This window comes from Rhinopithecus bieti, unplaced genomic scaffold, assembly GCF_001698545.2.
Source record: "Rhinopithecus bieti isolate Rb0 unplaced genomic scaffold, ASM169854v2 scaffold_48488, whole genome shotgun sequence".
NCBI lineage: Eukaryota > Metazoa > Chordata > Mammalia > Primates > Cercopithecidae > Rhinopithecus > Rhinopithecus bieti.
Window position 1 is genome coordinate 1 of NW_016819066.1, and position 15,260 is coordinate 15,260.

The following is a 15,260-nucleotide window of genomic DNA, read 5'->3' on the forward strand; positions in this document are numbered from 1 at the left end:
AGATTCCAGAAAAACAGTGCTAACAAATGGATCCATGAAAAGCATCATGCAATGCTGTGAGATGAATTGACACATCACGAAGAGGTATATCAGAAAGTTTCTTTCTAGTTTTTATATGAGGATATTTCCATTGTCACTGTATGTTTCAATGCGGTCTGAAATATCCCATAGCAGATTCCAAGAAAACAGTGTTAGCAAACTGCTCAATGAAAAGAACAGTTTAACTCTGTGAGATGAAGTCACACATCGCTAAGGAGTTTCACAGAGGCTTCTCTCTAATTTTAATCTGAGGATATTTCCTTTTCACCGTAGACTTCAATGCAATTCAAAATATGCCATGTCAGACCCCAAAATAGTGCTACCATACAACTCCATAAAACTGAGGTGTAATTCTGAGAGGTGAATTCACACATCTCAAAGCTGTTTATCAGAAAGCTTCTTTCTAGTTTTCTCAGAGTTTATATCCTTTTGACTATAATCCTCAATGCACTAAGGAATACCCCATTGCAGATTCCATGAAAAAAGTGTTGGCAAACGTCTCAAAGAAAAGAAAGGTGTATCTTTGTGAGATGAATTCATATATCCCAAAGCAGTTTAACAGAAAGCTCCTTCTTGGTTTTTATCTGAGGATAATTACTTTGTCACTATAGGCTTCAATATACTCCCAAATATCCTATTGCAGATTCCATGAAAACAGTGTTATCAAACTGCTCAATGAAAAGAATGGTGTGTCTCTGTAAGATGAATACACACATTACAAAGCAGCGTCTCAGAAAGCTTCTTTCTAGTTTTCATCTGAGGATATTTCGTTGCTTAATTTAGGTCTCAAGGCACTCCCAAATATCCCTTTGCAGATTTCATGAAAATAGCGTTAGCAAACTGCTCCATAAAAAGAAAGGTGTAAATCTGTGAGACGAATTCAAACACCTCAAAAACTTTCTCAGAAAGCATCTTACTAGTTTTCATCTGAGGTTATTTCCTTTGACACCATAGGCTTCAATGTGATCCAAAATATCCCTCCTCAGATTCCCCCAAAAACAGTGGTACCAAAGTGAACGATGAAAAGAATCGTGTAACTCTGTGAATTATATTAACACATGACAACGCAGTTTCTCAGAAAGCTTCTTTCTAGTTATTATCTGCGGATAATTCCTTTGTCACCATAAGTTTCAATGCACTCCCAAATATCCCACTGCAGATGCCAAGAAAACAGTGTTAGCAAACTGCTCCATGAAAAGAACAGTGTAACTCTGTAAGATGAATTCACACATCACTAAGCAGTTTCTCAGAAAGCCTCTTTCTAGTTTTTATCTGAGAATATTTCCTTTTTCACCATAGACCTCAACGTGCTCCCAAATATCCCTTCACAGTTTCCACGAAAACAGTGTTTGCAAACTACTCCATGAAAAGAAAGGTGTAACTCTGTAAGATGAATTCACACATTACAAAAAACTTTCTCAGAATGTTTCTTTCTAGTTTCTATATAAGCATATTTCATTTGTCACCATACTCTTCAATGTTATCGGAAGTATCCCTTCTCAGATAACCCAAAAACAGTGCTACCGAACTTATCCATGAAAAGAATCATGTAACTTTGTGGGATGAATTCATACATCACAAAGCATTTCTCAGAAAGCTTCTTTTTGCTTTTATCTGAGGGTATTTCCTTTGTCACCACATGTTTCCAACCACTCCAAATATGCTAATGTGGATTCCAAAAAAACAGTGTTAGCAAGCTTCCCCAAGAAAGGAATCATGTAACTCTTTGAGATGAATTCACACATCACAAGAAAATTTCTCAGAAAGCTTCTTTTGTTTATAACTCAGGATATTTCCTTTGTCACCGTAGACTTCAATGCAATCCAAAGTATCCCTTCTCAAATTCCCCATAAACAATGCTACCAAACTGATTTATGAATAGAAAAGTGCAAGTCTGTGAGAAGAATTAACACATCACAAACACTTTCTTAGAAAGCTTCTTTCAAGTTTTTTTCTGAGGATATTTTCTTGTTCATCTTAGGTCTCAAAGCACTCGTGAATATCCCTTTGCAGATTCCATGAAAACAGTGTTAGCAAGCTGCTCCATGAAAACCAAGGTGTAAATCTGTGAGATGAATTCACATATCACAACGCAGCTTCTCAGAAATCTTCTTTTTGTTTTATCCATGAGGATATTTCCTTTGTCACCATAGGATTCAAGGCATTCTGAAATATCGTATTGCAGTTTCCACAAAAACAGTTTTATCAAACTGGTGAAAGAAAAAAATCATGTAACTCTGTGAGGTGAATTCACACATCACAAAGAAATTTCTCAGAAAGCTTCTTTCTTTCTAGTTTCTATCTGAGGATATTTCCTTTGTAACCATAGGCTTCAGTGAAATTCAAAATATCCCCTCTCAGATTCCCCAAAAACACTGATATCAAATGCTCCATGAAAAGCCTTGTGTAACTCTGTGAGATGAACTCATACATCACAAAATAGTTTCTCTGAAAGCTTCTTTCTAGTTTTTATCTGAGGGTATTTCCTTTTTCACCATAAGCCTGAACGCGCTCCCAGATATCCCTTTGCAGATTCCATGGAAAGAGTGTTAGCAAACTGCTCCATGAAAGGAGAGGTTTAACTCTTTGAATGAATTCACACGTCACAAGGAACTTTCTCAGAAAATTTCTTTGTAGTTTTTATCTGAGGATATTTCCTTTGTCACCATAAACTTCAATGCATTCTGAAATATCTCATTGTAAATTCCAAGAAAACATTGTTAACAAACTCCTCCATGAAAAGGAAGATATTACTCTGTGAGATGAATACATAATCACAAAGAAGTTTCTCAGAAGTNAACAGTGTTAGCACACTGCTCTATGAAAAGAAAGGTGTAAATCTGTGACATGAAATCACACATCCCAAAGCAGTTTCTCTGAAATCTTCTCTCTAGTTTTTATCTGAGGATATTTCCTTTTTCACCATATTCCTCACTGTGCTCCCAAATATCCCATTGCAGATTCCATGAAAAAAGTGGTAGCAAACTTCTCAATGAAAAGAAAGGTGTAACTCTGTGAGCTGAAATCATACATCACAAAACAGTTTCATAGAAGGTTTATTTTTGGTTTTTATCTGGGGATATTCTCTTTGTCACCATAAGTTTCAATGCAATCCAAAATATCCTATTGCTCATTCCATGAAAACAGTATTACCAAACTGCTCAATTAAACGAACACTGTAACTCTGTGAGATGAGTTCACACATCAGAAAGCAGTTTCTCAGAAAGTTCTTTTTGGTTTTATCTGAGGATAATTCCGTTGTGACATTAGGCTACAATGTGATCCAAAATATCCATTCTCAGATTCCCCAAAAACAGTGCCACCGAACTGATCCATGAAGAGAATCATGTAACTCTGGGAGATGAATTAACTCATCACAATATGGCTTCTAGGAAAGCTTCTTTCTAGTTTTTACATGAGAGTATTTCCTTTGTCACCATAGGCTTAAAATGCACCCCAAAATAGCCCATTGTCACCATAGGCTTCAGTGCACTTCCAAATATCATATTGCAGATACATGAACAACAGTGCTACCATACAGCTGCATGAAAAAATGGTGTAGCTCTGTGAAATGAATTCAGTCATCAGAAAGCTGTTTCTCACTAAGCTTCTTACTAATTTTTATGTGAGGATTTTCCTTTTTCACCTTATTCTTCTACGTGCTCATCAATATCCCAATGCATATTCCGAGAAAAAAAGTGTTAGCATACTTCTCATTGAAAAGAATGCTGTAACACTGTGAGATGAATTCACACATCAAAACACAGTTTCCCAGAAAGGTTGTTTTTGGTTTTTGTGTGAGGATATTTACTTTGTCACCAGAGGCTTCAATACACTCCAAAATATCCTATTGCAGATTCCACGAAAACACTGTTATCAAACTGCTCAATGAAAAGAATGGTGTAATTCTGTAAGATGAACTCACACATCACAAAGCAGTTTCTCAGGAAGCTTCTTTCTAGTTTTCATGTGAGGATATTTCTTATTTCACCATAGGCCTCAATGCACTCCCAAATATCCCTTTGCAAATTCCAAGAAAACAGTGTTACCAAACTGCTCCATGAACAGAAAGGTACAACTGTGTGAGATGAATTCACACATCACAAACAACTTTCTCAGAAACATTCTTTCTAGTTTTTATTTGATGATATTTCCTTTGTCACCATAGTCTTCAATGCGATCCAAAATATCCGTTATCAGATTCCCCAAAAACAGTGCTACCAAACTGCTCCATGAAAATAATTGTGTAACTCTGTGAGGTAAATTCACGAATCAAAAAGCCGTTTCTCAGAAAGATTCTTTCTAGTTTTTATATGAGGATATTTCCTTTGTCACCATAAGCTTCAATGCCCTGTGAAATATCCCATTGCAGATTCCTAGAAAACCGTGTGTGCAAATTGATCAATGAAAAGAACACTGTTACTCTGTGAGGTGAATTCACGAATCACAAAGCAGTTTCTCAGAAAGTTTCTTTTTGACTTTTATCTGAGGATATTTCCTTTGTCACCAAAGGCTTCAATGCCTTACAAAATATCCTGTTGCAGATTTCACCAAAATAGTGTTACCAAATGTTCCATGAAAATAAAGGTGTTACCCTGTGAGACGAATACACAGATCACAAAGAAGTTTCTCATAAAACTTCTTTCAAGTTTTTATCTGAGTATATTTCCTTTGTCACCATGGGCTTCATTTCAGTACAAAATATTCCTTCTCACATTCCCCAAATACAGTGGTATGAAACTGTGCCATGAAAAGAAAACATAACCCTGTGAGATGAATTCTCACATCACAAAGGAGTTTCACAGAAAGCTTCTTTTTGATGTTTGTCTGAGAATAATTCACTTCTCACCTTAGAATTAAATGCACTCAGAAATATCATATTGCAGATTCCATGAAAACAGTGTTAGCAAACTGTTCCATGAAGAGAGTGGTGCAATTCTGTGAGATGAATTCACACATCACAAAGCAGTTTCTCAGAAAGCTACTTTCCATTTTTATCTGAGGTGGTTTTCTTTCTCACCATAGGTCTCAACTCGTTCCCGACCATCACTTTGTAGATTCCACAAAAATAGAGTTAACAAACTTCTCCATGAAAAGAAAGGTGTTACACTGTGAGATGAATGCACACATCATAAAGGAGTTTCTCAGAAAGCTTCTCTGCAGTTTTTACCTGAAGATATTTTCTTTTTCACCATTGGACTCTATGCGCTCCCGAATATCCCTTTGCAGATTCCAGAAAAACAGGGTTACCAAACTGCCCAATGAAAAGAAAGGTGTAAGTCTGTGAGATGCATTCACCCACCACAAAGCAGTTTCTCAGAAAGCTTCTTTCTAGCTTATATCTGAGGATATTTCCTTTTTCACCTTGGGCTTCAATGTGCTCCCAAATATCTCTTCTCAGATACCACAAAAACTGATAGCGAACTGCTCAGTCAACAGAAAGGTTAATCTCTATGAGATGAACAGACCCATGAAAAAACTGTTTCTCACAAAGCTTGTCTCCAGTTTTTATCTGAAATTATTTCCTCCCAAATATCCCTTTGCAAATTCCAAGAAAACAGTGTTACCAAACTGCTCCATGAACAGAAAGGTACAACTGTGTGAGATGAATTCACACATCACAAACAACTTTCTCAGAAACATTCTTTCTAGTTTTTATTTGATGATATTTCCTTTGTCACCATAGTCTTCAATGCGATCCAAGTTTGTGTTCAGATTCTTCAGATTCTTCTTGGCTTCTCTGTGTAGCCTTCCTTCCTCCAGGTATGGGACAAAACCCTCTTTGGAATGAGGGTCTCATGACCCACAGAATCCTGTCATGGGCACGGGAAAGAAGAGCAGGAGAAGGTGTGAGAGAGGGATTCTGTTTATTGTCACAAGGGCGATGAGAGTTATGAGCGAGGAACTGTGGATGAAAACATATGTGTGCGTTTCAATGACATGCCACAGTCATACGTTCATACAGTTTTTTCTACATATGTCCTAAATACCATCATGCTTTGTTATTATTTTTGCTTAAACAGTAAATTCTTTCATAAGAATTATGAAAAGCAAGATAAAAGTATTTTATATTTACCTGTATGTTTACATTTTCTGGTATTAATTCTTTAATGTTTGGTAATGTGTTTTGTTTTGTCTAGTGATTTACATTGATTTTTGAAGGGATAAGATCAGTTGCCTGGGGAAAAATTCACTTTCTGGATTTGCTTAATAATTTTTTATGTTCTTATTCCTCTATTAAATATTCTAGAGCTGGAAGAATATATAAGACATCTATTGCACATAGAGTCATCATGAAATAGTAATTTATGTCAAATGCCAGCTTTTCAAAAGTTGATGCCAATTTATATATATTTATGCTAGAATTTGCTACTACGTTTGTTTCAGAAAGATTTGGGGAATCACATAGTGATCTCATTAAATCTTAGTATAGCAAGGCACATATTAGACCCTAAATAACTGCCCATGAGGCCAATTTTATGATGAGAAATGATGATCTGGTAGGGCCCCATAAGGAATTTTAATTTTATTCCCCATCATTGACATTCCCACTGGTAGAATAAGTCCTTAGTTTTCACACCTATTTCCTTTTGGCGTTCGAAATCAGATCCTCAGAAGCAAAATTAGGCTCTAGTTTTGGTTTAGAGTTTATGTTAGTAAACACAAAATATTGGTGTCAACATCACCACAAAAGAAAATGTTTTAATTGCCGTTAACATGAGAGAATAAGATGAATTCAGTTCATTCTTTGAACAAACGTTCCCCAGGTGTGTGCCTTGTTAGGATCTACACCAGAGAAGGAGGGCACAAAGAAGCCATGATCTCTGCTATTTCTCCTGTGCACTAATAGGACATGGCAAAGAAAGATATTCCAAGCCAAAGACTCCAATATGGTGCAATGAACTTGATTTTAGAGGTATTACAAGGAATGGTGGCTTCACAAGTAAAATAAGGCTTAGCTCTGCCTGTGCCTGAGTAAGGAGGTTGCCAGAGAAGAATAAATGACTAGGTTGAGTTTTGAAGCTTTGAAGATGACTGGGTTGAAGTTTTGAAGAGATGACTGGGTAGGAGTTCAGTATGAAGGGAGGGTTATTCCAGGTAAAAGGACCAGCATTTGTAAAAAGCAAAGAGCAGCTGCTTTCAACTGGGGTTGATTTTTCAGGGGCACATTTGGTAATGTCTGAAGGTGTTTTGGTTATCAAAACTGGGGGGTGGGTGTGCTATTGGCACATGATGGGTAGAAGCCAGGTCTGCTGCTAACATCCTACAGTGCACAGGCCAGGCCTCTACAGCACAGCTCTCCAGCCCCGAGCATAAATAATGCAGAGATTGAGAGACCCTGATTGGAGGCATGAAGCAGTGTGTTTTTTTCTGAAAACTGTGTTTTGTGTGGTTGGAGTGAAGTGTGTGGTGGATTGGTGAGGAAGGAGAGTCCTGGGAAAACTGGAGGACCTGAGACCCAACAAATGGACTGGGTGCTGAAGCTGCTGCTCCATGACCCAGATCTCACCCCAAAGGAGACAGGAGTCACCACAGTGCTTTTGGAGAACCAACATCAGGAGCACTCACATACGGAGGTTACCCTGGCAGTGATGCCCAGATGGATGGCAGAGCAGGGAGGTAGCTTCAGTAATTCAGGGCAGAAATGGGGAAGGCTTTAAAGAAGAAGAGTGAGACTTAGTGACCTTCTGACTGCAAAGAAGATGAAGTCACAGATGGCCGCTGGGTTCCTAGGGTGATGGCTGGGTGACTGTCCTCACTCACTGAGGCCAGAAACAGCGCAGAGGAGCAGGTTCCTGGAGGAAGGTGCTGAGCTTGAAAGGTGAAAGACATCTTGAGTATGAGTAATGTATCTAAGGTCGCCCATGTGTGGACGACAGGGCCAGGAGGAAAATTCAGGGCTCTGTTGTTCTCTCTGTTGCAGTAAATGACCAGAAACTTCATAACAAAAGATTCATTGGGAAAACCCAGAGGAAGTTAGAGCCAAGCATTCAAATGCAGCTTGCTTTCAGCTTCCTCACCCCCTTTTCAGAGACTCGCTTGGGTGCTCCCAGAGTCTCAACAGCACTAGTGGGAATGCAGCCAAACAATAAGACTACTTTTTTTCTATACCTTGGTGTTTTATTCTTTGGCTACTGTAATCTAGGTTGTCAATTCTCTGATTTTTTTTTTCAATGCAAAGGAGAAATTAGTTGTTAATAAGTCAGTGGACAATAAAGTTGACATTAATCCTCTGCAAAACTACAAATGTGAGCCCACATACTCACGAAGGTTGTGCATAGACAGGCTGTGCTGCCTCTGTGGGGCCCTCCTGCTTTGGCTCAAGGGCCAAGGAAGAGTGCACTCAAGGGAAGCCTTCACCGGGCCCAGGACCCAGGGTTTCAGACACGTGGATGTGGATGTAGGAGCAGTAAGATTGCTCAGGTCTCACTCAACTCCACTTCTCCTTCCTCCCCACTCTGTGTCACATTCCTGTCCTCCTCACTCCTTCGAGAACAACAGAAAATGAGAAGGTTTCAGGTGATTTGTTTAGGAACCACCTTGCTTTACAATGGCTTTGGTAGGGGGTTTCAAGCTCTGTATGTCCAAATGTAGACACAGAAATGGATGGGGATTAACCGGATAAAACACATAACTGATCAATTGCAAGGCAAAGTTGGCATGTAGACATACACACGTCCTCTTGGTACAAAGCTATTTCTGAGCATAATGATAGCCAAGGCCGTGAAGGATACTATGTATTTAAAGATGTGCATTGATAAGAAGCAAAACCTAACCGATTCCTCATGAGAGAAAAAGAAAAGTGAAATCTGAAAAATGTCTTTGTGTAAGTCATGTAGGGGCCGCCTTGCAGTGACAACCCTGAGCTCGCACAGGCTGCTGTCCCTGCTGGCTATTCAATGGAAGGGGAAGGGCAAGACAGAGCTCAGTACTGGCTTCCAGAGGTGGAGGTCGATGTCTTCATGATGTTCTTGCCTCTGGTGGGAATAAAGTCTAGACACCTGGAGGGAGAATGGATGTCCATTAAGGCAGCAATACTTGTGATCTGCAAGTCTCTCGATAGCCTACAATCGTGTTCTCTGCAAAATGTTTCCAAGCTTATCATTTATGTTCCAAATTCCTGTGTGGTGGTGCATTTTCTTTTATGGAAATTCCGTTATCACAAATGGAAACCATTTGCCTATGGCTTCCACCCACAAGTGACTTCGCTACAGACAAGTGCATTACCCATGTTTTTATTTATTTCTGTGTTATTGGTGCTCTGGGTTCTGGGACCTCTCTGGCTGGGTACAGATTGCTCCTCCCAGGGCCAGCCAATTCTTAGAGGTGATAAACATGCCTTTCACAAGCAAATTAACAGCTGCTATAGGCTCCCCGCTCAACTACCTTCTTCATGTGGCTCTTATCCTGCAGGCCAATATTCCCTCACCTGGCCACCCCAGGGCCAGGTGCTGGACTGCTTGGGGTGGCTCCCACATCACTCCCATCCCCCTGCTCCCTGTAGGATGATGTCACCCTAACCCACCTTCCCGCCCTCTCAGCTCCTGCCACATCCAGTTGGGCATTGGATCTTTCTAGTTTTTCTCCTTTTAGGTCAAAACTATCAGTATTTTATATTCTTAAATATATTTCAAAGTTTTGTTTTCTCTCCTGAAACAGTTCACCTGTCTCTTGCCCTGCTCAGCACATCTTTCACCTGAACGCTCCTCAGATAATGGCTCCTCCCTCTGGAAAACCTGTCACCCCCTCCTTATGCCGAAGTGAGTAGCTTCTCAGTACCAAATAGAGGACTTTGGGGACATGACTTCTTCCCACGTCTCTTTTTGAAACCCCTAGTGTGCTTCTATCCAACAAAGATTTCCTTATATCAACATAGTCCTCGCTTTGCATAGTTTCAGTGACTAGAAGAACGACCATGCAAGCCAAAACTATAAAGTGATCTTAATAATCAGTGGAGAAAATCATGTGTTCTGCAACCTTTGAATTTTTTGGTTCACACATTAACATGTCTCTTACCATTGCATATTGTCTTCATAAGAACACATGAAAACAAAACTCGGGAAAACTGATACTTTGTATATTGTAATTTAAAAACATTAGACACATTGAGAATTCAAGTGTTTTATTTCTTTATAAAAACATATCAAAAGCCAGGCTTGTTGACCCCTAGCTACCCCCAGAGGCAGCGCTACAGTGCCCTTTCCCTGAGATCTGAATGGTACTTCCGGGGCTGTCACTATTCCTTTCTTTCCTACACTTTCCTCTTTGTTGGCCAATCCACTCTTCCAGTTGTTTATTTTTGTAAATTTCTGAGTGGGTTTATTACTGGGAATCTAAGAAGCAAGACCCACTACACAGGGTGGTGTCTGTACAGGAACTAAGCTGTGCATGTGGAGGGACGGGCACCGCAGATTCTGAAGGGAGTGGTGTGCTTGGTCACTGATCACCATGTGCTCCTGGTGTTCATGTAGAGGTTGGTGGGCAGAGGTGCTAGCAGCGACGTGTGCACTTTGAAGGCACAGTGATAACTGGAATTTCAACTGCCATTGAAACAAACTGTGAGCAATCAGTGCAGTGAAATCTCTCTAAGAATCCCCTTCATGTCCAACCAACAGCCCCTAGGCTGCATGCAGCCCAGGACAGCTTTGAATGTGGCCCAACTAAAATTTGTAAACTTTCTTAAAACATTATGAAGCTTTTTTGTCTTTTTTTTTTCCTTTAGCTCATCAACTTTTGTTAGTGTTAATGTATTTTATGTTCAGTCGAAGACAGTTCTTATTCCAGTGTGGTCCAGGAAAGCTAAAAGATTGGACAGTCCTGATAAAGTTTTTTGCTGGCATCACTGGGCGCGCTGTAAGAATTGGAACCTGCAGCATGAGGACTGCCCAGGGGTGTGGCATCTGCACAGTTGCAGCTGAAAACGCAGTTTCCCACAGTGGGGTTTACTGTCCACTGGGGAAAGTGATGAGAAACGTTCACCATGTAACCATATTCTCAGGTGCAACTAAATCCTGGACACATCCTGCTGTTCTGACACAGCTTCACCTCATGCTGTCACTGGGGCTACGTGGACCTTGAAGCCTGCCCCGTCAGCTTCTCCATTCCTCCTGGTTTGTCATGAGTCAAGTCTGATGGTCTCATCCACAAAACCAATCCTCTCCTCTTTCAACGTGTCCCTCCTCATTTCAGTTCTCAGAGCCCATGCTGCCCCTGCTTCTGCATTTCACAGATTAGTGAAAACTGCCATTTCTGGATCTTTCCAGTTAGACATAAAGTTTCACAAGGTCCAAAACTGCCATAGAATCCTCATTTATAGACTCTAACTTTGCCATGTTTCCCACTTTGCAAATCTTAATAATATAGATGGTGCAAGCATTGACCCAGCTATTCATTCAGGGAAGCCACTCAAGAAATGAATGACAAATTCTGCTGTGGCATCTGCTATGGGACTAGTTCCTGATTCTTTTCCCCATTGCTGTTGCTTTAGTGAAGGCGGTCATCTCTTTTTCAGGTCTCTGGTTCTGGCTTCCCTTTCAGCCACTGTCCACTCTTCTGAAGCATTGCTTCTTTGACATAAGTCTGATATGGCACATTCAGGCATTACATGGATCACTTTACAGACTCCCCATTAGCCACAGCAGGGATCTTCAAGGAGGGTGTGAACAGCCCAGGGAATGCCCAGGATGATCTATCAAGGTGTGGAAAGGAAATTGTGAAAAATCTAATTACACTGATTTTCACCTAAACAATAAGATTTTTTTCCCAAAAAGTAGTGTTATCTTAGTACATGATAATATATGTATCTAATGCAAGTGCAGGTACAAATGAGTTATGATGTCCAAAATATGTTTACTGCTTGAGTTACCCGAAAGTATAAGGCAAAGTAGAACTAAAAAAGGCATACCTTATAGCAACTTATTTAATTTGCAACTATAAACATAGTAGGCATCACATCCCAAATTGTTTTCCATGTCCCTGTTTCTGAACCCCCCGAGTGCTGAAAAATGCAGTTACAGGCATCAGTGTCATTCAAGGATGTGGCTGGGGGTCCCACAGAAGGAGTGGCAGCACTTGGACCCTGTTGAGAGGACCCTGTACTGCGATGTGATGCTGGACAACTGGAGCCACCTCGTCTTGGCATGAGCAAACTTGACGGCGTGCATTTTCTTCTTTTTTTTTTCTAGACAGAGTCTCACTCTGTCACCCAGGCTGGAGTGCAGTGGTGCGATCTTGGCTCACTGCAGTCTCTGTCTCCCGCCCCGGGTTCAAGCGGTTCTCATGCCTCAGCCTCCCGAGTACCTGGAATAACGGGCATGCACCATCACACCTGGCTATTTTTTTTTTTTTTGTATTTTTAGTAGAGACAGGGTTTCACCATGTTGGCCAGACTGGTCTCAAACTCCTGACCTCAGGTGATCCGTCCACCTCGGCCTCCCAAAGTGCTGGGACTACAGGCATGAGCTACCATACCTGGTCGCATTTTCTTTTTAATTGCAGTTCATGTAGACCATCTCCTGAGCTCAGGGCTGTTCAGCTCCGCAGCTTCCCCCCTCATGGCCTGGGGTTCTCCTCCTTGGGGTGAGTCTATCTATGTGGCTAATAAACCAGTGCTCATCTCCTCTGTCCAGTGTCAGGCGTGTGTGCAGTCATCCCCCTAGGCCTAGGGCAGGAACCCTGCCGCCCCAGTGGGGAAAAGTGAAAGCACTGAAAACACTGTTCCCACAGTAGCCACAGTGAGCCTGATAAACCTCACACCATACGCTCTCCCGAAAGCCCTCCTGTGGCCATTCCTCTCACTCAGCAGAGACAGCTCCCTCACCCACATCCAGGGCGCCGCACACAGCCTGGCCCTATTACCTCCACTTCAGCCCTCTCCACTCACATTCACTGACACTTGAGCCACGGTTCCTTCCTCCTGGGAAATAGCAGGCCACTCTGCTCTCCAGGCGTTTATCCCTGCTGTCACCCCCACCTGACATGCCCTTTCCACAGACAACCACGTCACCATCCTCACTCCCTTCAGAACCATATCCCAACATCGCCCTTTCTACAGCTTTTGCCATCACTCTATCAAGTCCCCAGCTGGCACTCCATGTCCCTCGTCCTGCCCTTCTCCTGCTCTGCTTTCCTCCATGGAACTCCCTGCTGATGTGCCATGTACTCTAATGATTCATTTCGCTTTTCCTCTGTCTGCCCAGCTGGAAGGAATTTTGTGCTCAGCAAAAATATTTGTGGCTCACAAAGGGTGTTGCCATGTTCTAGCCTCCCTGCCCCATTGGGACTGCGTGTCTTCCTTTGCCCCTCCCCTGTCAGCTGTGGGTGCAGAAGGCCATCCTTCATGTGTTGACTCAGTTTGCCCTGGTGCTGGGCCCAGAAAGCCCCAAGCCCAGAAGTAATTTTCACTGCTAGTGTGGACTTGGTGGATGAGCTCAGCTATCAGAACCCTGCTGGATCATCTCCAAGAGCCAGTCTCAGGGACCATGAGGCCGACTGTGGAACAGCTGTCAACATGGTTTTGAAATGCTCAGCCATGTGAAGAGTGCTGGCAGCCCCTGCCTGCTGAGGCACACGCGGCTATGGCATTTCACTTCTATTACAGTAACATGACTTTGTTTAAGGATGGGACTAAAGAATAAAGATGCAGCCTGGGCAATAGAGTGAGCCCCATTTCTACAAAAGTGAAAAATTTATCCAGGCAAGGTGCATCTTAGTCCCAGCAACTCTAGAGACTGAGGCAGGAGGATGGCTTGAACTTGGGAGGTCAAGGATGTAACAAGCTGTCATCTGGACACTGCACTCCAACCTGGGTGACAGAGAAAGGCTGTCTCAAAAAAATAAATAAATAAAGATTAATTAATCATCTGGACATAAACAGTATTTTCTTGAATGTTACTCAAATGTGTTTTACTTCCTGCCCTTCCCAGAAAAATACTGGTGATGGCTCTGCCTCTTTCAGCTTGGAGAAGACAGTCATGCCAGTGAACATGGAGCAGTTAGGTCTGAGCAGGCATAAAGAAAATCTCCATTGTGCGGTGTTTTCAGCACAGTTAGTTTGGAATGAGTAAAGGTGTGTGGAGCAATTGCCGTGCTTTGTGGCAATCAGGCATAAAAATGGGAAGGTCACAAATCATCCCGTCATACCACTTTGGACAAATAAATTGGGAGTGTGCATTTCTTTTTCTTTTTCTTTGTTAGAAGTGAGTGTTTGCTTTATTGCTGATGGCATGTGATTGTTATGAAGTCAGCATCGATGATAGCTCTCGACCCCAAACTGCTGAGGCCAGGGATTACCTCAGTCATCTATATCCTGAACATGGTGCCTAGCATTCAGCTGGAACTCAGCGAGTATTTGTTGAATGAGTGAATCAATGCCATTTTGCCTTCTTGCCAGCTCTGGTCTGGGTGGTCAGTACTTTCCTTTCTGAGTACTGCACAGACCCGGTTTCTGGAGTCTGGGCTCATTGGCTGATGTGGGAGCAGCCTCTTCCCTTCTGCAGTGGGAATCACTATCCAGAGCCAGGTACAGGCCTGGGAGGAGGGTGTGGTGGAGACACAGGTCTGAGGCCCTCCAGTTCCCTTTGCCTGGCTGGGGTCTTGTGGAAGAGGAAAACCAGTGCCCTGAAATTATTCCTTCCTCACTGCCATCAAAACCGGAAATAATTCCAAAGGACTTGGAATAAGCAAAATCAAATTCTGTCATTTCTAAATTTTCTAAGATGAGCATGTATAGCTTTTATACACAGAAAAACCATATTAATACACAAACACACAACCTCCCATGGGTCTTGGGAAAGCTTTTCGCTGGGTAGGTTAATGGAAATTGCACCCTTTTCTCTGTTAGCTAGTTAAAAGTCCTTAAAAACCCTGTCTGAATTTAATCTTAGAAAATGGAATTTTATAAATGGTTCAGGAATGTAAAGATTCACACATCACAAAATATTTAAACGCATTTGATGTGTGATAAACATGTAAATATCATAGTGTTGTGAATTTGCTTATGAGTTACATATTTCTTGTCGTTTTAATGGTTATCACGATTTTTAAAAATATCTTTAATATAGTAGTTATTTGGGGTTACTGTGTAAGAAAGCTACTTAGCCACCAGAGGGCGCCGTGACACAGCACAAAGTAGGTCTCCCTTTCACTGAAACCTTTGCTTTTCAAAAAGGGTAATCACCAGCCTGGCCAAGTGGTGAAAACCCGTCTCTACTAAAATAAAT